This window comes from Solenopsis invicta, chromosome 1 (assembly GCF_016802725.1).
Source record: "Solenopsis invicta isolate M01_SB chromosome 1, UNIL_Sinv_3.0, whole genome shotgun sequence".
NCBI classification, from domain to species: Eukaryota; Metazoa; Arthropoda; class Insecta; order Hymenoptera; family Formicidae; genus Solenopsis; species Solenopsis invicta.
The window spans coordinates 4,600,024-4,625,187 of NC_052664.1; the positions used below are offsets into that span (position 1 = coordinate 4,600,024).

The following is a 25,164-nucleotide window of genomic DNA, read 5'->3' on the forward strand; positions in this document are numbered from 1 at the left end:
AAGGTTTGGAGTTTGGACATGGTTGTTAGCATTTATTATTATCATGATAATCAGAATAATGACCACTAATGACGACTATTCAAAAAAATTAGCTTTTTAATAATATCCTAATGTCAAGGATAGCTTATTGTTCAAAACAAATATAGAGCAAGATACATTTTTAAATGTAAATTATATATTATTAGAGAAATAAAATATTTAGAAATATTTTAATAGTGAGGTAATCAAATTGAGGACTGACGATAAAAATTTTTAATCAAAGTTTATAAATTGTCATTTTATACCTGTAAATTTTTTGAATTTTGGTGACATTTTTCCTTTGATTTTTCATTCAATTTCATGAAATGTAATTAATACGAAATTGCGAAGCGTAAAAAATAAGTAGAAAGGAACGCTTATATAATGCAAAGTCCGCGATAGCTTGTGTATTCCAACAGACAAGAAAGCTGGTTTTCAAAGATAAAGTGAAATCTGTTTTACGCTTTCAACCGTTCAAGTAATACAGATCGATTAATGATATGTTACTACTCAATTCCACAATAATTTGCATCATAAAACATTTTGTTTTCAATAAATTCGCTAAATAATGATACATAATTCACATAAACGTATTTTGTTGTATTAAAAAATTTTTATAAGATTTATTCTATTCTTATCATTTATTCGTAATTAGAATCATTTATACTGATCATAATTTCCAAAAATAATTAAGAAAATGAAATATAGTAAGATTTCATATTACAAAATGAATAACGACGGTCGATGCGAAGTTGAATAAATTGAAGAAATGGAAGCTGAAACGATCGAGGTCACGAAAAAGCGAACTATTTATTCCATGTTGGTCGAATACGATGTAATAGTGTTGTAGGATTAACGGTTTGACGATCATGCAATTACTTGTTGATTAAATCGCACCTTTCTCTCGATTACTTTGCAATTTCTTGAGTTGAAAACACGTTCTGACTTTCGCATTATTTCGCCAACAATGATTAAAACTCTAATAATATTAACGAATTTATCTTCTTTTTTGTAACTGACCTGAAATATTGATTATTCAGTATTTTTAAGATTCAAATCAAAAATTTTATAAAATTAATATCAATCAAGCAAACTGTTACACATACTAACATTGTATTTTTATATTATTTTTTATTTATCAATCTTGCGATTAGCTTTGAAACTCTGATAAAATCTTAAATTTGATCAATCTTTTATGTTTTTGTAATAAATGTGCTATGAATATATTCTGATTGTGTGATGATCCATGATCGCAGGTATACATATGAGAAAAAATTCAAGGAGTCAAGCGACAGATGGTCGTTAGAGAAAGTAGACGAGTGGAAAGTGAACTCTCTTTCATGGTTACAACAATGTCGTTGCATATATTAACGCAAATGTATAATAATTATTTTCAAGCATGTATATGAATACCAAAAGATGAATCCTCTGATTACCATCATAATTTTTCTATAATTTATCATGCATGCGAGATTTTCCACTTTTTTTTAATACAGTTTTTAAAATATCGAATAAAAAAACTAAAAAACCGATTACTGTAGTAAACTGTTGTAAAATAAAATCATTTGATTTTACGATAGTAAGTAAAAGAATATAATAAAAAAGAGTATATGTAATAATTTCACTGAAATATATGTATAATGGATTTTCAAATAAACATTAACTCCTTGTTTTATTGATTCTAACCTTATAACTTCAGGGAACCTTACGATATAATTGTAATGGATTTCAATGTTATTGTTTGTTTAAACAATTCTTAATATGAACCTTTATTGAGCTAAAAAGAACACTTTTTAAGCGTTATCAAGAAAATCGAATTAAAAAGAATCTCAAGCATTTTATAAATAAGTTTTACGAGGCCTTTTATCGAAAACCGCATTGCTCGGCGATAGCGTACGTGACTCATATTCACAAGGTCGATGGTTCAAGTTTCGATGAGTGACTTTTTTCAAATCATATAATGTAATTTTTACGTTAAAAAAATTGTAAATTATATGAGTTTATACATTTTGAAGTTTTTAACATTAAGACACGGAATACTAAAGATATCTTATATCTTTTCTAGACCAATCAAAATATGCTAAAAGCATATTTTTTAATTACTATTAAAAATATGAACTAGATATAAATTATTTTATAAAAAATTATGCATTTTGAGCCTTATATGTTAGAGTATATTTTTATATATTTTGCGTATAAGTTTTTTGAGTAATGGGCCAAGAACTCTGTTTAAATAGTGACGATGTAGTATCGCGGAAGAAATCAAAACTAATAAGCGTGAAACGTGATATGTTAACGATAAAATTTTGTCTTGCATTTTATTATTATATGTTTTACAGTGAAAATGTGACTTGTTTCGTATTCACCAAATTCGTAAGAATAAGCCGTAAATAAAGTTATCTTTGAATTTTATATGTAAAAGCATATTTTTCACTCCTTTCAACAGCTGTGTTTTTCTATCTGAATAAGCTTTACTTCACATGCTTTTTAGGATTATTTTTAGGATTATTGATTGTCAGAGGGGGGGGGGGGGTTGAAGATGAGGTCCATTTTTGCAAGTATGTTAAAATGATCATTATTTTGTTTTATCCAAATTCTCTTTATTTATTTGCAAATAGCAAAAAACTTTAGCTCAACAATGTGTTTTTTTGTCTGAATAGAATTCACTTTAGGTGCTTTTTATAATTACTGACTGTCAAGAAAGAAAAGGATAGTCGAGGCCCAGTTTTATAAGTGTTTTAAAGCGCTTTTATTATTTTATTTTGTTTATCCAAATCCTTTTTATTTACAAATGGCAAGAAACTTTTACGTGTAATTTCTCATTTATGACGTCAGGCCGCGACATACGACTACTCTCAAGGCATAAAAACATTTTACGTATAAGTGAATATTTTTGTATATTTCATTCACAATATTTACACATATATTTGACCTATTCTCACTTTTCACATTATTTCCTGATTTAGTTTTAATTAAGTTTTACTACTCTCAGGGACGAACTAAGACTTATGCCGCCCCTAGACATCTGTATTAAATCTTTGCTATCCTTATTCACGCCTCAAGTGTAACTTAAATTAATCAAATTTTACATTCTGCAAATTCTGTTTTTTTCTTATATTATTTTATGTAAAAGATTTTAGTTGATTGCGTCAGCCATTACAAGATAAGTTAAAAAAAAACTGTTTTACAAAATGCCGTTGTTCTAAATGTGCTGTCCCTAGACAATAGCCTAAATTAGGCTTAGGAGCTAATCCGCCCCTGACTACTTTAACGGAACATGTTATGATACGAGTTGTGTTTTCATGCCGAATGTGCGAATAATATTTATAATAAGCTCAGAATATTTTTATAACATCCCTAGAATATTATTTTTCGTATGCCGTCAGGATACGCTCAAAATGTTTATATAACATCTTTAATGGATATTATTTATCCTATGTTGCCAATATATGCTAAAAATATAAATACACTTCGCTACTTATACTTAATATTTTTTAATAAAATTTTTTTCATATTTAATTTAATGATTGTATCATATTGATCTCTTTTCTAATTGTATTCTAATTTAAACGGAATAACAGGAACATTATTCCTCATGCTATTTCACATTTATGAAAATCAGTAAAAAAATTAATTTTATATACGTTTATATAATTAATGTGCTTTAATTATATATATTTCATCTTTTCGATAACATAAATTGTTCTGAGCTGTCAGTTATATATCTTTACTAACACAGTATTTACAGATCATCACTAGAGATAAGTTCGCAGAAGTCGTAGAGGTCAAGCAACGTTCAATGCGGTTCCGAGTAAAAATTTTTCATATATAATTATATATAAATATATATAAATATATATTATTATATATAATCTCAGACAGCACAGGACATCCATTGGACGTCCAGTTTTAGTTTCAGTTTGGTCCAAACGTCCATGGATTTAATACAAACGTTTTAAAAACGTACGTTATACAACGTACAGAGTATGTTTACATTTGAACATTTTAAAAATGAGCATTCTATTTAAAAATGTTTTTAAGTTTGCTCGCAATGTTTTGCTTTTGTTTTTTCAACAATTTTTTTTTAAATCACAGGAGGGATTTTAATTTTATTACGAAGCATTTCGTGTGAAATGTGCTCTCAATTAGGTTTTAAAGCTTAGTTCAGACTGCACGCAACAAACGGCAAGCGTTGAGCCCACATTGCACATGGATGTCCAATGGATGTCCATCGGACGTGTATTTTTGGACATTGGACATCCATTTTTTAGTCAAGAGATCCATCGAACGTCTATGACACAAGTTCGAACAGGAACAGTTTCCCAAACCTTTACGAAAAAGATATTTATTTTAGAATGATATAAAACCGTTTTCTTAACGTTATTAACTTAAATAAAATAAAATGTTTTTTAAAGTTAAAGAAATCAAGAATCTTTCCTAAAAATTTTTTCTGGAAATTTTTAAGCGGTCATTTATCTAAGTTATTTATATAAATAACATGTTTTAATTATATGTTTTATCTTTTCAATAACATATTGACTTGATATACATAGGTTAACATGAAATGTTCACAGATCACCACAGGCATTCTTGAGAAAAATTCTTGATTTTTTTTACAGGCATCAGCGGTTTTACAGTTTGCAGCGGTCTTACAGATCAAACGTTGGGTGAGGTTTCAACTTGGATGGATGAAAAATTCCGAAAAAAAATACTTGAAAAATATTCTAGATTCTTTTTTCTTTAAGTAACATTTTTATTTTAATTGACATTAAGAAAACGTTTTTTTACAATATTAAAATAAATATTTATAAATAAATTTCTTTTTGCAAGAAAAAATATTCTGGGGAATGTGACATGATAGAGCAATTTTATTTACTGAATTATGTTCAGTGACAAAAAATATATTGTATACGAATCATTTTGTCTGGATTGTAGTCTAAAATTTGTTTAATGCATTAATTTAGTCCAGTTTTAATCTATTGCGTCATAAAGTGGACGTTTTTAGGAAGTCCATAATGTCCAACACTAGATATTGTTAAAACGTTTTTAAGATATCCATGGATCTAAACAGGATGTCTTTAATATGTCCAAAATGTCCAATATATATGTGTTAAGTATTAGGAGTACAAATTGAAAACCGCCGTTTTCCAGTAAATAGCGCCAGCGGTAAATGCTGGCGCCAAACGTTAGATCAAAAATTTTTAATGTAAGGTTGGGCATCTGGCAACAATTCCTTATCATTGCAGTTGTGAATTTTTATCGGCGTTATATATTTTTTTGTGATCGAAAATGTCGAAATTTGTGCCCAATAAGCGTCATTTGCGGGAAGTTTTGCTTTTTGCCTTTAATTCGAAAAAATCTGCGGCTGAGGCGCGTCGAATGATTGTAAAAACTTATGGTGAGGCTTCCATTAGTGAAAGAACGTGTCGAGAATGGTTCCAACGCTTCAAAAGTGGTGATTTCGGCGTAGAAGACAAGGAGCGTCCCGGACAGGTGAAAAAGTTTGAAGACGCACAATTGGAAACATTACTGAATGAAGATTCATCTCAAACGCAACAGGAGCTTGCAGATTCATTAGGCGTGACTCAACTATTTCACATCGTTTGAAAACCATGGGAATGATCCAAAAGCATGGACACTGGGTGCCATACGAATTAAAGCCGAGAGACGTCGAACGGCGTTTTTTCGCGTGCGAACAGCTGCTCCAACGGCAAAAACGGAAGGGTTTTCTGCATCGTATTGTAACCGGCGATGAAAAGTGGATCCATTATGATAATCCAAAGCGAAAAAAATCGTGGGGCTACCGCGGCCATGCATCAACATCGACGGCCAAGCCAAACATTCATGGCTCGAAGCTCATGCTGTGTATTTGGTGAGACCAGCTCGGCGTGATTTATTATGAGCTGTTGCAACCGGGTGAAACCATCACAGGAGCTCGCTACCGAACACAACTAATGCGTTTGAGCCGAGCATTGCAGGAAAAACGGCCACAATACGAGCAAAGACACGAAAAAGTGATGTTGCTGCACGACAACGCTCGGCCACATGTTGCTCAGGTCGTTAAAACCTATCTGGAAACATTGAAATGGGACGTCTTACCTCATCCGCCGTATTCTCCTGACATCGCCCCTTCAGATTCCCACTTGTTCCGATCAATGGCGCATGGCCTGGCTGAGCAGCACTTCCATTATTACAAAGAGGCCAAAAACTGGGTCGATTCGTGGATCGCCGCAAAAGACGAGCAGTTTTTTCGACGCGGGATTCGTATGCTGCCCGAAAGGTGGGAGAAAGTAGTGGCCAGCGATGGACAATACTTTCAAGAATAAGTATGTAACCATTTTTCAACAATCAATCCTCAAATTTTGACAAAAAACGGCGGTTTTCAATTTGTACTCCTAATATGTTTTGAAAATGTCACTGTGCTGTCCGGGATTTATATATGATTATATATTATTATACAATATATAATTTATATATGATTATATCTTATCATGTATATTATCAAGCATAATCGAAGTGTGGCAGAAAAGTAATAAGACACTTTTTTGCAATAATTTTATTTTATTTTTATACATCAATGTTATCCTCCTCAAAGTAGATCCCTTGGGCAGCTATACATCGGCGAAGGCGTTGTTTGGAGTCTTCGTAACACTGCTGAAAGGCCTCAACTGGAATCATCTTCAACTCCTCGGTTGCGCTCTTTTGGATGTTATCAACAGTACTAAGATGACGTCCTTTTAAGTGGTTTTTGATCTTAGGGAACATAAAAAGTCACACGGACTGAGATCTGGCGGATAGATTGGCTGGGAGCCACAGAAATCTCTTTTTTCGTCAAAAACTCGTTGATAGAAATGGCCGTGTGGCAGAAAGCATTGTTATGGTGGAGCGTCCAAGTGTCCACAATGTCCGATCTGATGCGAATCACCCTTTTTCTGAGTCTTTCAAGGACTTCTTTATAAAAAACTTAGTTAACAGTTTGTCCTAGAGGTACAAATTCTCTGTGAACGATCCTCCTATTGTTAAAAGAAACAAATAAGCATGCACTTGATTTTCGACTTGCTTATTCGAGCTTTCTTCGGTCGAAAAGATTTGTCAGTGTATCACTCTTCACTTTGACGTTTTGTTTCGGAATCATATTCAAAATTCATTATTCATCACCAGTGATAACATGACTAAAGAAATCTGGGTACAAAGGAGTGTAACCAAGGAGCTGAAGGTGATTCCATTTAAAGCCTTCCAGCAATGCTACGAAGACTCAAAACAACGCCTCTGCCGATGTATAGCTGCCCAAGGAAATTACTTTGAATAGGATAACATTGATGTGTAAAAATAAAATAAAATTGTTGCAAAAAAATCAGTCTCATTACTTTTCTGCTACACCTCATATATGTTGATATATGTTCATACATGGTCATATAGAGACAAATTTTGTACATGATCATATATGATGATTTAGATATGGTCGTATATAATTATATATAACATACTCGGGGTTACAACTTATAGATGAGTGACTTGGACGCTAAGAAATTTCCAAAAAAAAATTTTTTATTGCAAAAAATGTTCTTTAAGGGGGGATTCTAGTGTAACGGGTCAAAAAAATCGAATTTTTTTTTGCATAAATTAAAAGTATAACATCTTAAAAATACGCTCCTACAGTTTTAAAGTGGAATTCGCAAAAATAAAGAAGCTCTGTTTAGTGAGACGCGTCAGAGTTCCAAACAGCAGGCAGTCGATCGGTAGGTACAAGAGCCTAACGGATCGATATTTAGGGTCGGCTATTGTTATGTTTGTGATCTTTTGAAAGTATTACAAGACTTTTTTGAAGAAGAAGAAGGTTTAATGTATGGGGCCGGAATAGCAGAATAAACGTTCAAGTCGATTTTTCAGCGGTAAGTATCGTGAAACTTTATTTAAAACTTTAAACGCATTTTTCTCAAAACCATGTTTTTCAAGTTGGCGGGCGTGATAACTTGAGAACTAATAAACCGATCAACTTTGGTCAAGTTTTGTTCAATTCGTTATAAATTTCTTTAGGTACTATACCTATCATTTTATTTTTATTGCACTTATTTATAACATTTTTTGATCAATATATGATCAAATTTATATTAAAAATAAAAACATTTTTTTTAAAACGCTACAACTTTTTTAATTTATTATTTTTTCTTTGTTAGGGAGGTATAATACCAGCGGAAAATATCTAACTTTAAGAAAATATTTCGCTTTTTGCTTTCAGATAACCGGGAGGAACATTACAACGCCCGCCAATGGACGGGAAATTTCAGAGAGGGGTCCAGATTATTTATTATATATTGAAATTAAATAATGCAAACTGAAAATAATTAAAATTTTTTGATACCGTAAGAAGGTCTCTTTTTATCCCAAAAAGTTTTATTTGGCTATCATTAATAGTTTTCTAGAAAAAAAATCTTAAAAATCGCTTATTTTTTGGCCTGTTACACTAGAATCCCCCCTTAAAGTGTTCTTTAAAGTTACAAAAATATATTGTTTTAGGAAATTATTATAATGATTCTGTATGATATATGTATTATACACTGTATGCAGTTATTCAAAATATATGCTGAGAACATCCTGCAGGATATTCTCAGTATATACTGCGAATCACTGTAAGACGCCAATAAAAACTTGCACACTATATGCGTAGTATATCATAATACGTATATACATCGAGTGTACTAAGAATGTCAGTAATCTATTGTTATAATATTCTTGAAATATTTTCAGAATATTTTTGTTACATTAGGATAATATAATAATAAACAGAATAATTAAATTAAAGCACTTTTAATATCCTTGATTCTTCCTTTCGAATAAATTATGACTCATTATTTGGCATTTCGCAATTTTTGCCATTTCCTTGTTAGTCATAAACAATTAAAAGTGACAGATTCTCTACATGGGTTTTTGGAAAAGGACGTAAATAGTACGGGTTTAGGATGTAATATTAGGATGAAAATTCCAGGACTTCCTAAGAAACGTTAAATAAGCATCTATAAGAATTCTATATACATCATTGAACGTAATTTGAAATCACCCACACAACACACTTCATAAAATATCTCAAGGACGTCCCATGGATGTCCCTAGCAGGTCTATAAATTGTATAGATATTCATCCGTCTCAGATAGCAAACTGATGTTATTTGTCATTACTGATATCTGTAGAATTACATCAAGTAGCAAGCTAACGTTACTTGTCATCAGTTTGTTACTTGATGTAATTCTGCGGATAATGTAAAGAATATTATTTTTCATAGGCAATGATATTTTTACTTACTCCCATCTTGATGTACGTAGTTCGTTTAGGAATTACATATTTTGAGTTATCAGTTGATCCTGAAGTATATTGTGATGTGTAAAAATTTCTAATAGAAAGTGTAAAAAAATGAAATATTTTTTAATATTTATTCAATTTTACATTAATATTTATTTTACATTAATTACTCATTTAAAATAGTAATTTAAGAAATGACTTTATATTAATTATTTATTTGAAATAAACCAATAAAACTTTTCATATTTAATTATATTGAATTAATAACATATTTAATTAATTCATATTTAATTGATATCAAACTGGTATTTTCTTTTGTTGTGTTCTTGTGTATTTAAACAACAGAAAAGTTATTCTAGATGCTATTACACATATGTAAAAAGTAATTAAAAAAACTATAACTTTATGTTTATAACAAATGTGTTTTTTTAATTATTGTATGTTTTTTAACTAATTATGTTTTATCTTTTTGACAATATATATTGAATTGATCTATTTGTAGTATATAGGTATTAACATAAAGTAACATGGTTCATCACTTAAGTATCAACTCCTGTACACAGAAGTCAGGCAATGTTGATAGTGGTTCTTACTTGGATGAATGATCGCTTGGTTTCCAAAAATTTTTTTTTAGGACTTCTAATTAGAATATTCATTAGATGTCTATAGGAAAGAATGAGGCGCTTATTTGCTAGAACGTTCTGTGTAAATCTATTACCAAATGCCTCGGTGGTCGAACTGACTAATTGTAAGACACTCTTTCCAAATAGATGAAAAATCCAGACTGAGATAATATTTTTCGCAACAAATTTTTTACTTTTTTCAAAGTGGGGGATTTTAGAAATTCAAAATTAGTATCAGTATTTTTGATTTTCAATTTAATTTTTTTTTTTTTTTTTTTTCAAGAACTGTATTTAAAACCGAAAGTAATGGTGCACAGTTTGACATGATTTGAAACACGTGAAATATTATTTGATATTTTAACACTAAGATCTTGATATGACAATCTTGATCCATCTCCTATTTAATTTGTTGTATACAAGTCGCGGTTACAACATTTTGTATATTATAATTTATGCTATCTTGTATTAAACGAAAGGCCTTATAGGTTAAAGCTAGAGTTTACTAATATTTATTATGTGATGTTATACATTTTCAAATTCACGAAACTGCACGACGAATTACTTTTCGATCTTAAAACACAGTTCAAAGTTAAACAAGAAATAGTAATATCACGATATTAAATTGAAAATCAATTTAATATTAACTGATACTAAGAAGAGATGAGAGATTTGAGATGTGAGAACCCTTTCCCTCTAAAAAATATTGTAAAGAATTTGTTGTGAAAAATATCTTTAGTCAGAAATCAAACCTGGAACCTTTCGACTTTCTGGGACGAGTATTTTAATCAACTCAATTACTGAAGCATAAGTAGTAAGTCAAAGTAAGTACAAGGCAAATGACTTCAAAGCGAAGCCTAAAAATCATGCAAACACTACAGTTAAATGTTTTAACCGTGGAAAAAGATTTAGGAAAAGATTGTCCGAATAAGATTAAAGGGCAGAAGTGTTACTCTTGTAATGAGTTCAGACATTGTAGTGAAGTATCCAAAAGGTTCAAGGACAAAAATCCATAATTTTTGAAATTTTTCAACCCCTAAACCTCGAGATAAACAAAAAACATATGAGTTTTAATATTTTTTAAATGTTCTACAATATATCCAAAGCTTATCAAAATCACAGTGAGAATCAGTTTTAATCGATCCCTTGTACGTTTCTTTAAAAATAAAAAATTATAAATAGAAAGAAAGAAACGATATTAAATCACATTTATTTAAAAAAAGTAATTATAAATGCAACTTTATTAGCAGTGTTGTTTAGATAAATTGACATTATCCAAGTAAAGGTAAGATAAATTACATGTATTTTAACATGTATTTTAACTAAGATAAAAATGATTTAATTTATCTAAATAAAAAGTAAAATTATATATAGTTTCATCTAGGTAATTTTAAAAAATATCGTTGTTAAATAAAGCAATTTAGGATACGAAAACAATATCTTTATATTTTTGTTTTTAAATCTTTATTTCTTAAAGACAAAAGTTTTTCAAATAATTTAATCTAACAAAAAAAATAGTCCTTTTTAAATATGAATTAATACGCAAATAAAAGTTAACGTTAAAAATTAGAAAAAAAATAACACATAATACAGTTGAAAGTGTGATAAATCGGATCGTTTTCCAAATAAGATCTTTTTAATTTAAATAAAGGTTAAGCAGATTGTGCCTTTTATGTTGTAAAGTTCTTATAAGACACCGAACATGTGACAGCAGTTCTCTGTCATAACATTCATAGACTAGACGTGAATGTGTATTTTCAGCCATTGTGCAAAAATTAAAAAAAAACTAGAAAATCCTTGCAAATCATAACTTAAAAAGAGTTAAAATTTTAAAAGATAATTTATTTACGATAAAGAGTAAAATTCAAAGATATCGTAAATTTTTCGATCACTTTGCGATTTATTGTAAAATTTGTTCCAAAGTTCGAAAGGACTTATATCCAAATCGAACCTCTACGTCGGAATTACAATCTTACTGATCATAGCAATAATGATTGGCTGACCAGGTCTGATACTAGAAATGTTAAATTAATAAAATATTAATCACCAGACTTTAATAATTGAATTGTATTGATTTCACTCTGATTATATAAACTTAATAAGTTATTCAGAAAAAAGTCAGTGACAGTTAATAAATTTTTATTTTTGTCAAATAGCTAATTTTTACTCAATATTTAAAAAAGTATTAAAATCTTTTAAAGTTCTATTTAAAAGTCGATAAAAATAGAAGTATCCGATATTGACGAGAGAGTGATCCGATTTGGAATCAGTGGTTCCAAATCGAACCAAAGAAAGTGTTTTTACATTTTCTATTATAGTTCAACACAGATGAGAAATACGTCAAAATAATCTGAAGCAAAAATGAAGGGAATTAAATTATCTTTGCAACTATACCTTCGGTTTTACAATTGAGCTGGATTTGCGCCTTATAAAGAACAAAAACTGCAAATAAGTCTGATTTATCCTATCCTCTCCTAATGATTGACAAAATTCTTTATAAAAGTTTTCGAAGTTTTAGTTTTAGAGTAATTTTTATATTGCACTTGTACTGATCTGTGCGATCTGCACTGCGTTTCGATATACACTGCCAATACTAAAAATCTATAGTTCACGTTATGTATATTATAGATTTTCAATACTAGCAGTAAATTTCAGAACGCAATTTTATTATCACTTTGAAAAATTCTATTCTAAATATTTTATTGTAGAATAAATAGTAACTTAGAATTGAGGTTAAGGACAATAAAAGTTCATTCTAGTTATATCATATTTGCTTAAATAATTAAAAAAAAATACTATTAAAAGTTAAAAAATTTAATTCAAACTAATATTTTGAATTAAATAATATTTTGTTATTTTTAATTTTTTTGTATGTTAAGATCTTTTATTTTAATACAAAATATGTAGATAAAAGGAGAATTTTATCTAATCAATTTATTTTTGAATTGCTTAGTTTCAAAGTAAGTATCATCCATATTACCTAGTAAATAATAAATTGGAATTAAATTTAATATTTTTATAGTTAAATTATTTAACTATATTGTTTTAGTTAAACTGACGATATTGAATAGGAACAATGACGACCTATAAAAATAATTAAAAATTATTCAAATTAAGTATAATTTTTTATGTCTAAATATAGACATAAATGTAACACTTATCTAATATAAAAAAGCTGAAGGTACATTATAATAATCTAGATCAAGGATTCGGCAAAAAAATGCACATTTTGATCGATTTTTAGCTAGTATTATTCCCCTTACCTCACCAACTTGTACGCGGTCCAAATGTCAATCGACATTTGGATTGCACGGGAAGTAGTAAGATAAGGGGAAAGCTTTAAACTGAAAATCGATCAAAATGTGCATATTTTGCCGACTCCTGATTTAAGAGAAATTAAAGCTATTTCTTTAATAAATTATCAAAAAATTATCTAGATAATTTTATACAAATAACAGCAAAAATTTGTTACAAATAACGACTTACTTCCCAATCTTGTATCACATTTAGCGGAGAATACGAAGATGTCAAGCAAGTCTGGCGAAACTGATCAATTCTGAATTAAAAATGCAAAATTTGGACAAAAGTAATCTGCAATACGTGAAAGAAGAGATTCTCTGGAATCAGATGCAAGAGCTGAAGAGAAGGATATCGATTTTTGAAAAAACAAAAATTAGCGGCGTAAATGCGTCTTGCTTGAAAAACGAAATATCTGTTTACCAGAAGTCTAATAAGTTATCATCGATGGACCAACGTCACACAATAAATCGAATTGTCTTTTATGTCTAAACGATTAGATGCAGAGGTATCATTATCCTAGTAATTCGGAGTATGCACGCTCAACAGAGGGCTCCTTAATAAAGAAGAAAAATACACATCTAACAACACAAACAACAACATTGTAGGACTATCGACTATCAAAACAACTCCCTCAATATACGTATTTGTTAACCTCACAGATAGCATTGTGTAAATTCTTTGATTTACATTATGTTTATAGATAAAGAAATTGTCATTAATTGTAATAATTATTATATATTTGTAGTTTCTGAGTGTAAAAGTATTTTTAAACTTTTAAAGTTTGACATAAGATAAAGGCAAACACCGAATATAACATAAATATAACGTTATATAACATACATATAACACATGCATATGTTATATAATATTACATCTATGTTATATTAAATGTTTATTAAGAAGTATAGAAGCAAGTCATAAAAAATACCTTTACAAATGACAATATCCAACATCCAGAACCTATTAATTTCTCTAATTTATAATAATTACAAATTCATCATAGGCCTGAAGATAAAAAGTTTATAATCAATAATCATTAACTTATCAATGAAAATGCAATGATCTATTATACATTGTTCTTATTGAAATCTAGAAACACAAAAATCGTGTGACTTTTTTTTTATTATAAGACAGCACATCTGATGTTGTTCATGACTCTAACCAATGCTGTTTACGTAGAGCCTTGCCAAAAAAAAATATAAATGTTAACCCTTATGATACCATGCTCAAAATGGTACCTCATCCCCTACTATCTTAGATATCTTGAATCTGTTTATTTTTTATTTATTTAAAATAGTTCAAAAAATTTCTACAAATTCACGAATATACTTCCAGCTTTTTAGAACAAATATTGAAATTTTATATTAGAAAATAATACAATGTGTATAATTGTCCCAGATAGCACACAATATTTATGATAAATATTGATAAATATTTATCATAAATATTTTTCATAAAATATAAAAATATTTTATAGATTGTATGTACAAAACAAAAATAATTATAAAAATCTTTATCCAAAATATTATTAAAATATTTATTAAATATTTTCTAAAATATTTATGATAAATAAAAAATAAATATTTACAAAAATATTTTACAAAATTTTTCTGTAAATATTTTAATAAATAAATATTTATAGTGATATTTTATAAACATTTTTTTATAAATATTTTGTTTATTTAGATTGTCGAGCAGTACGCAGCACTTATGTGGACGGCCGTTGTGTGGACACGAGTGTTTTGTATCTCGTAAATAAAAAAATTCAATTTCAGAATAGATGGCGTAGCATATATAATAGAGGAGAATGGGGTAACCTAGCTGCAGTTTTTGTTTTTTATAAGACGCAAATAAAGTCCAATCAAAAAACTGAAAATGCTATTGAAACGATAATTTAATTTCTTTCATTTTTGCTTTAGACTATTTTGACGTATCTCTCATCTGTGTTGAATTATAAGGGAAAATATAAAAACGCTTTTTCTGGTCCGATTTGAAACTACCGGTTCCCTTGGTCCAAATCGGACATTCGGTTTTTTTAATTAGAAGATGCGGAGGAAGGCATTAATTTTTACTCTTATATAAAACTTTGCACGATCGTTTCCGCTCTCTCTACTTGTTACCATCGATTATCCAAAATCACGCACTAGAACTAAGTTCTAGTGCATGATTTTGGATAATCGATGGTAACTAATTCTGCCCGCGTATCCCGAAACCGTGCTAAGTTAAATCCGCCGAGAACGAAACTGTTATACAGTTACTAAACAAGAAGGCCTCTTCGGTCGTAGCTGGATCTTAATGCTTTTATGTATTTGTGTGATTTTATATACTTTCTCAGACTCAATCAAACTGCGCGCGGTCACTTACTTACGGTCATATAACACAGTTATAATCGAATAAGAGTTAGTAATATTATTTTTATTAAATTAAAATTAATTTAATAATACTTGATGCTCACTAGCATTTATATATTAATCCTTTCCCCTCTGAAAAAAAAGTAAAGAATTTATTGCGAAAAATATCACCCTAGTTTCGAAACTATTATATTTGTACGATTCATAATTCATATATTAAATTGATATTTATTGTGATTCCTCTGTGTATTAATATTCGCTCTCCCGCTTCAATCCTTTCAATCTTCCGCGCACTCCCGTACAAAATATATATAATTTAATAATCCATCAAACTTACGAGAAACTTGTACGAACAAAAAAACTCAGACACAAAATACCTAGAATAGTAAAAAAAAAAATTTAATTAATGTGTGCTTGGATAATGTTAATGCTAGCGGTACTGTAACTTTCAAGTTTCATAACTCGAAAAATATTTAATGAAAATAAATTTCATATAATGTTTCAAAAAGTTCTTGAAGTCAACTACAAGAATATATAATTAAAAATAAGGGTTTTTGTATAAAAATTTTAAACTAATCTTTACGTGGCTATGACAATGTTATTCAAGCTCATACTCGTACGATTATGTAACACGTCATTTGAACCTAACAAATTTAGTGTAAAGTGTTTTTTAAAGAAATGCATATTTGTGTATCGATCAAGGTTGCTAAGCGTACAGAAGTTGTTGTTTATAAGCAGTATTAAAGTACATGTAAAATACACCTCAAAATATCTCTTACACGATTTTTATCAACGATGACCACTGACCTGAAAGAAGTTAGCCTCCTACTTTTAGAATTAACGAATTCTGATAATTATGCTGAATTGTGCTAGATTTGTGTCACATTGTGCACGAATATTAAAACAGAAATATGAAAAATACGTACAAAAATTAAAAAAAAAAGATTTTTTAGGCTAGCCCTCCACTTTTCGAATTTCTTAGTTGTAAACCCTTATGGAAAATAAGTATTAAGGCCAATACTTAGTACTGAGATTCTAATACTTAGTATTCAAGTTGTAATACTGAGCATTGTAAATCAGTATTGATGAATAATTAAGTATTGATGAAAGTTAAGTATTGACGAATACTGAGTATTGACAGTTAATATTGGTGAATACTAAATATTAGAATTTTATATTGGTCAATACTCAAGTATTAGAAATAGTATAAATATTGATAAATACTAGTATTGACACTTAGCATTGGTATAGGACATTATCGGCTTTGCATCCACATAAATTCTACGCGTGCGTGGACACTTTCATGTAGATTTTAAAACATTTTATCCACGTAGAATTACTGATGAAATTTGACGGAGATTAAGATAGGACACAGCAATATGGATTTCATGGGAATAAATTTACATCGACTTATACAATTCACGTAGAAGATATATCGATATATTGATGGATGAAATAGAACTATGAATGAAGAATCTTCAATCTTCATCCCAATAAGCAGACAATATTTTTTTAAAGTTTTTTAAACGTTTTTCCATTATATTATTATATATTTTCTAGTTGCATTTAAACAAATAAGAGAAAAGTTATTCCAGATATTATTCTGCATTTGTGAAAATAGTAAAGAACCATAATTTTATATATGTTTATATAAATAATATGCTTTAATTATACATGTTTCATCTTCTCGATAACACATATTGACTTGATCTATCAGTTATATACACGTATCTTTACAAAGTATTCACAGGTCATCATGAGGGATCAGTTCGCAGCAGTCACAGAGATTAAGCATCGTTCAACGAGGTCACAAATTGAATCGGTGGCCGCTTGAGAATGTCCAAAAAATATTTCTGCAACATTTTTTTTACAAAAAATATTTTTTTAAATATTATAAAAATATTGTTTACTCATTGGTGTTATGTGGTGTAATGCTCATAATATTTATGCGGATATTTTGAAAAAAATTCATAGAAGATTATTCGCCAATACCAATACTGAGTATTCATCAATACTAAGTAATGGCAAAAAAGAATTGGCCAATTTAGTATTAGGTCAATACTAAATATTAAGATTTCAATACTCATTTTGCGTAAGAGAAAATTGTGTTAGATTGTGCTAACAAGACTCCTCGACAAATCATTCACTGATTTTAATAAAATTTTATGGGTGTGCAGTATTCACTCAGACCTTTACTGTAATATAGCAGTTTGTTGCGGATATTTAGCATTCTCGACAAAATAACAATTAAATATTTCCAGTATTTATAGTACCGTCACGGAAGAACGTTTGTTGTGGAGCATTAGGACGTAGATTGCTACGCTGTTGGTCTCAGGTTCGATCCTCGCGGATAAAACATCTTTTTTTATTTAAATCTTATATTTTTAAATTGTTATACATATAATTTTTAAACCGTGTTTAATCATTTAATGTAAATTATTATTTAAAAACAATATAAAAAAGTCAAGGGACTTAAAAATCCTCTTCTATTATTAATTCAATTAAAATTTTTCATAAACGCAAAAAATATAATAAGTCATAAGTAAGGCTCTGAGAATTAAATCATATCAGTAATAAGTGCCGATAGAGCTAACACAAGCTGTTCGTGTGTAAATTATTAGGAGTATAAATAAGTTTCCGCCGTTTTTTATCAAAAATTGGGCATTTATTGTGAAAGAACGGTTAATGTTTTATTCGAAATATTGTCCATCGCTAGCCACTACTTTTTCCCATCTTTCTGGCAGCAGCGGATACCGCGTCGGAAGAATGCTTCATCTTTTGAAGCTATCCACAAATTGACCCAATTTTTTGTATCTTCATATGATGTGAAGTGTTGCTCAGACAGCCCATGCGCCATCGATTGAAACAGGTAGTAATCAGAAGGAGCAATGTCTGGTGAATACGGCGAGTGGGGTAAAACTTCCCAATTGAGTGTTTTCAGGTAGGTTTTGACCGGCGCCGCAACATGTGGACGAGCATTATCATGCAGAAGAATAACTTTGTCATGTCTGGAGTAGTAGTGGGCACGTTTTTCGTTGAGTACTCGGCTCAATCTCATCAATTGTGTTCGGTAGAGAGCCCCAGTAATGGTTTCATTTAGTTTGAGCAACTCATAATACACGACACCAAGCTGATCCCACCAAATACATAACATGAGCTTTTTTTCATGAATGTTCGGCTTGGCTGTCGATGTTGAAGCATGGCCAGGTGGTCCCCATAATTTCTTCTTCTTTGGGTTATCGTAGTGGTTCCATTTTTCATCACCAGTGACTATACGATGCAAAAAACCCTTTCGTTTATGCCTGGCAAGCAGCATTTCACATGTGAAAAATCGGCGTTCAACGTTTCTCGGCTTCAGTTTATATGGAACCCAGTTTCCTTGTTTTTGAATCATTCCCAATGATTTTAAGCGATGTGAAATTGCTGGTTGAGTCACTCCTAATGTAAGTGCAAGTGCTTCTTGCGTTTGGCACGAATCTTCATCTAATAATGTTTCCAATTCCGCGTCTTCGTACACTTTCGGCCTTCCGCTACGTTCTTTGTCTTCGACGTCAAATTCACCGTTCTTAAACTTGTGAAACCACTCACGGCAACTTCTCTCACTTAAGGCAGCCTCACCATATGCTTCTACAAGCAATCGATGCAGATTTCTTCAAATTAAAGAAGAAAATCAAAAGCTCCCGCAAATGACGCTTATTCGGCTCAAAACTTGACATTTTTGCACAAAAAAAGATATATGATGCTGATACAAAATCGCTAATATTTTAAGGTTATGTTGTTGCCAGATGTCCAACCTTACGATATAACGTTTTACAACAATTTCAACCATAACATACTAGTGGCGCCATTTTTTGTGAAACGGCGGAAACTTATTTATACTCCTAATACTTTGCGAATTTTACATGTATACTTGATTTTAGCGCTTGAGAGGCTACCTACCTCAATAATTGATGATTTCTCTCTCTCTCTCTCTCTTTCTCTCTCTCTCTCTCTCTGTTTGTTACTTACCTTGGACAGATTCGACGTTTTTACTGTTGCAACTTGGATGAATTTCACAATCGTGGAAAAGAAGCACAAAGACACCTCACGTTCCTATGTGACGAATTAACGTGAAGTAATACACGAAATACATTGTTTCTCCCTTAAAAATTTTATCACAAATCTTGTAACACTTTCACGGATTTACTCACACTTGATATATAGCACAAGAATAATTTATGAACGATTCTATTATTTCATTAATATTAATTTTAGTATCGGTTAATTATTCTACTTGAAACCACTTGGAATAAGAACGCGTAACGTATACAACCCATATATGGCTCGACGTGAAAGCTATTGGCGGTAAAATGCGACGCGGCAAGCATTCCCGCGTCCAGTGTGCAGGAGCCATTTGCTTGATGACAACAATCAAACTAACTAGGTTCTGAGAGTAAACATAATCTGATTTATGATCTTCTGTAATGTAATGCAAGATGGTAAGTCAAGCTGTTGATTTGACAACTATTCAACCTCACGGGAATATTGTTTATATTACATGGGCTGAAAAGTCCCGGGATTTTTAATGAAAACAAGCGTTTTTTGGGCAAAGTTATATTTATTCCTCAACATAGTTGCCTTCGAGTGCGATACACTTGGTATAGCGATTTTCTAACATTTCGATGCCCTTTTTGTAGTACGAAACGTCCAAACCTTCGAAATACGCTTCGGTTTCCGCGATGTCTTCCTCATTTGATGTGAATCTCTTTCCCTGAAGCCACCGCTTGAGGCTTGAGAACAGATAATAGTCGCTGGGGGCCAAGTCTGGAGAATACGGCGGGTGAGCAACCAATTCGAATCGTAATTGATTCAATTTAGCCATCGCTTTCAAGGATGTGTGTGACGGTGCGTTATCGTAATGGTACAGAACTTTTTTTTTCGCCATATGGGGCCGTTTTTTCTTTATTTCGTCGTTCAGTTTGTCCAATAACACTGCATAATACTCTCCTGTAACTGTTCTTCCCTTCTGCAGGTAATCGATGAAAATGCCATGCGCATCCCAAAAAACGGAAGCCAAAACCTTCCCGGCCGAGCGTTGGTCTTTTGGCCGCTTTGGTCTGCTTTCGTGGCTTTTCAGCCACTCTGCAGACTGCCTATTGGACTCAGGCGTATGATAATAGATCCACGTTTCATCCATCGTCACAAAACGTTGAAAGAATTCGCTCGATTACGCTGCAGCAACGACAATCCAGCCGTTGAATCATCAACGAGTTGCTGTTTTTGGTCGCGCAGATAGCTTTTTATCGAAAACATCATGCAAAATGTGTCCCGCCCGTTCTTTTGAGATGCCAACGGCCTCAGTTAACTCGCGCAACTTCACTTTACAATCACTCAAAACGATTCAATGCACTTCCTTTACGATTTCCGGATTCGTAGCCTCTTTTGGTCTTCCAGAGCGAGGTGCATTTTCGATGCTTGTACAACCCATTTTAAATTCACTAAACCATCGATAAACTGTTGTTCTCGAAAGAACAGATGCGTGATAACATTTCTTGAACCATTTCATTGATTGTTCAGGAGTTTTTTCGATCAAAAAACAATGTTTGATCAATATGCGATATTCCTGTTTTACCATTTTTTTTACGAAGGTGAAGGTAGCGACACTTAAACAACTGTAGCTTGTAAACGAATAAACGAAATGTCATGAAACTTCACACATAAACTAATGACAGATGAACCTCTCGAAATAAATCATGTTCTATGGCGACTGGTTGGTTCCCCCTCTACCCGCCTAGAGAGTTAGAGTCTAGGGAAGCCAGGCCGCTCGTTGCCTGCTTGCACCGTCGCTCACTTGTTTGAGTTAGTCGTGGTTACACTCTCTCTCACCAGCTCTCGTCGAGCCTACGCGTCCTTAAGTAGTGATAAGTTGCGTCATTATGTATTTCGGATCATATCAATAAACTCGTGTTGTTGCTCGACTATCAACGTACTCATTAATCAAACGTCCTAACGAACATTAAAATTATTGTGGCTAGTTCCCACAGTTCATTTTTTAGTGGCGCCACCTACTGAAAAATCCCGGGACTTTTCAACCCATGTAGTACAATTCTTATTTATATTTTATCTTTACTTATACAAAGTTATTCAGAATAACCAGTTGTCCTTCAAGGGACGTATTCCTGGTCGAATTCTAATACGATTTTTCCTTTGGCAAAAATTTGGCAGAGGCCAGATTTCGAGATATACATTGATTAAATTAGCGTATCACTGATCGAATAGAAGGTACGCAGGGACGGCGCACTCACCGTTACGCACGGGTGTTTTGTAAGGTGCCTGCTGCACTGAGATACAACACACAAAAGTTTCTTCCCCCCCCCCCCCTCTCTCTCTCTCTCTCTCTCTCTCTTTCTCTGTGACATGAAAAGTACTGCTGTTTCTAAAAACTTGAGATGTAAATACTTCTGTAGATTTTGTGCAATTCTTTGTTTGATTCTTCAATTGTACAAAGAATTTTCTGGCACTTCTCTTATCAAAATCATTAAAATCAAGACGAAAAATAATTACATTTTTAAGTTAAAACTAGCATTGTGATGTGACAGAGAGAGAGAGAGAGAGAGAGAGAGAGAAGAGAGACTCTTGAGTGTTTAACATTTGATGAACAACAAGGATAAAATCAGTATCCAAGATGGCGATGCTATGATCCAAATTATTCCGTTCGGTGAATCCGGAACATTTTTCGTGACCAACTTTTTTTTCCCCAGCCTATGCAGTTACCTCCCCTTAATGTTACTTCATGAGCGTACAATAGCCAATGTCACAAAGTGTCAAATGTTATAATTATTTTTTACAATATTTGTTAATATTGTAAAAAATATTGAACAATTATAATTATTTAATTTTGACATTATATTTAATATTAATGTTAAATTTAATTTTTTTAATTATTTGTGAATAAAATTATTTGCAAAAACGGATTGTTCCATGAAACCAATAGTCTTTGCGTCGGGTCACGTCAGATTGTGTATGTTACGCGTTCTTATTCTAAGTGATTTCAAGTCAAGTTAACCGGTAGTAATTAATAATAATGAAATAATAGAATCGTTCGTAAATCGTTCTTGTGCTACCCATCAAGTGGGTGAGTAAATTCGTGAAAGTGTTACAAGATTTGTGATAAAATTTTTAATACTTGGTGTATTTCTTAATGTAAACTCGTCACATAAAAACGTAAGGTATCTTTGTGCAACTTTTCCACAATCGTGAAATTTATCCAAGTTACAACAGTAAAAACATCGAATCTGTATGTACAAGGTAAGTGACAGACAGAGAGAGAGGTGCGCGTGTGCATGTACGTATGTGTGCATGTGCGTGTGCGTGCGTGTGCGTGTGTGCGTGCGTGCGTGCGTGCGTGCGTGCGTGCGTGCGTGCGTGCGTGCGTGCGTGCGTGCGTATGAGTGTATGTTTTATACTTTTATGCGATAGAATAATTCTCATTGTCAGACAATTGATTACAAGGACGCCCCGCGTAAGCACCTGCGTCGTACGGTGAGTTGCGCCGCCTCTGTTTACCATGTCTATACGGCCCGTAATTCGCTAACTTTATCCTGTTTTAATTCAAAAAGTAAGCGTCGGACTAAATTTTTGTATAGGAAAAATCGTCTCAGAATTTAACCAAGAACTTTACAAGGATACCGGGGTTCTGAATTACCCTGTATATAAAATAATAAGCAAAATATTTGTGCGCCAAGAGTCGCGAGCAAGAGTAAAGTGCCCTCTATACTGCTGCGATTTGGAATCCGTAGGTTGTGTTAATTTGCGCTGTGTTAGTACAACTCAGATACACAATTTTATACCATAGAATTTGTTAATATCTATGCAATTGGTCATTTTATACAAAATTCTCCAAAATCGTTTTTCTTATTATAACTTTTTTTGGTAACAGTACATGAATGTAATACTTTGGCACAATGTTAGTTCAACTTAACACAATCTAACACAACTTTTAGAATTAAGAAGTTTGAAAAGATCGGTGGCTAGCCTAAAGAATCGTTTTTTTTTTTTCATTTTTGAACGTATTCTTCATATTTCTGTTTTAATATTCGGACATGATGTGATAACCCAACAGAATTCAGCACAACTGTAAGAATTTGTTAATTCTAAAAGTGAAAGCTAACTTTTTTCAGGCTGACCACTGGGTAGTTATATTTCTTCGCGCGCTTATATTTGGCGGTAGGTTGGGCGAATTCAGCTATCTTTATAAGTTCATTATTTTTTAACTACGAAAATCACAAAATAGTTATAATTTTTTGACTCAGTTTAATTTACTTTATCTACATGTAATCAGTTGGCTATTTCTTACGGGATACACACACACACACATATATATATATATATATATATATATATATATATATATATATATATCAAAAAAATTAGATCCCTTTAAGTATCTCAAAAAAATAAGGATTTTTGAAAAAAAATATTCCATATAAAACACAACTTGAAAGCTTTCTACGATCGCAGCTAGATCTGAATGAACTGCGCGCCAAATTGTTTTTTCAGTCATAAGACAGCTCTACATTGAACAAGATTAGATAATATCGCGTATTATTAAATCGAAATTAATATTAACCCTTTCCCCCCCTTGAAAAAACTGTAAAGAATTTATTGCGAAAAATATCACCTCAGCCAGGGTATATAAAATCACACAAATAAAAACAAGCACGAAGATCTAGCTACGACCGTAGAAGACTTTCAAGTTGTGTTATTTCATTAACGGTCAAATATCTCTTTACTTTGAAATCACGCTGCCTCGAAAAGCGTTTCTATTTCATACAATAGTTGTAGGGTTTTAAATGGAGCATTAGATAACAATAGTAGGATTATTTTTGCCAAGATACCATTGTTAAGGTCATACAAAAATTACTTTGAAATTTTCAAATAAAAACCCAATTTTTTACTGTAAGTTCTTTACTTGACTTCTAAAGCATTTCAAAATACTAATAAAGCCCTTTTTTAATCAGTACTTTTCGAGCTATGAGATGTATAAGTTACAATACCGCCGTATTAGCTTTACCTAAGGTGTATCGATTAGAGATAGCCCGATCGGATTTATAAGTTGTATATATAAACGTGCGTGTCTGTATTTCTCTCTCCCTGCCTGCCTTCCGTCTGTATATTATAACTAAGGCTCAAGTTGATGTAGTCTCACAATATGCTAGACAATTATAAAAACTTAAAACTACATTTCTACAAAATTCAAAAGTTATCAATCTAAATTTCATTATTCGTTGATGCAAATCATCAAGATTTTGTATTATAAATTTTATCCATTAAACATCCCCTTCTTCTCCAAAATAATCGAGTGAATATAAATTGAGGGGCCGTGCTGGCCATTCAATATAAACTTTTCTTCCTACCCACCTATTCGGGAAAACTTCGTTCAAATATTGGCGTATTTGTAAACTGTAATAAGGTGGCGCCCTATCTTGCTTGTACTAAATGCCATTGAAGTTTTGATGAGCGATGTTTTGTATTGCCAGAACTATTTCATTTTGAAGGAGGGCTAAGTAAGGTTAGCTTTCCGTTGTTGAATTTTTTTC

General features: G+C 31.5%; 1 protein-coding gene and 1 long non-coding RNA gene across 2 annotated transcripts in view; one reads left to right on the top strand and one right to left on the bottom strand.

The window, feature by feature from the left end:
• Nucleotides 1-25,164, bottom strand: part of LOC105205392 (TOX high mobility group box family member 3) — a 280,237-nt gene that overhangs the window by 78,600 nt on the left and 176,473 nt on the right. The window lies entirely within an intron of this gene.
• LOC120358964 lies at nucleotides 7,747-8,440 on the top strand. Its single transcript, XR_005575855.1, has 2 exons — nucleotides 7,747-7,910; nucleotides 8,258-8,440. It is a non-coding gene; the product is annotated as an uncharacterized LOC120358964 (long non-coding RNA).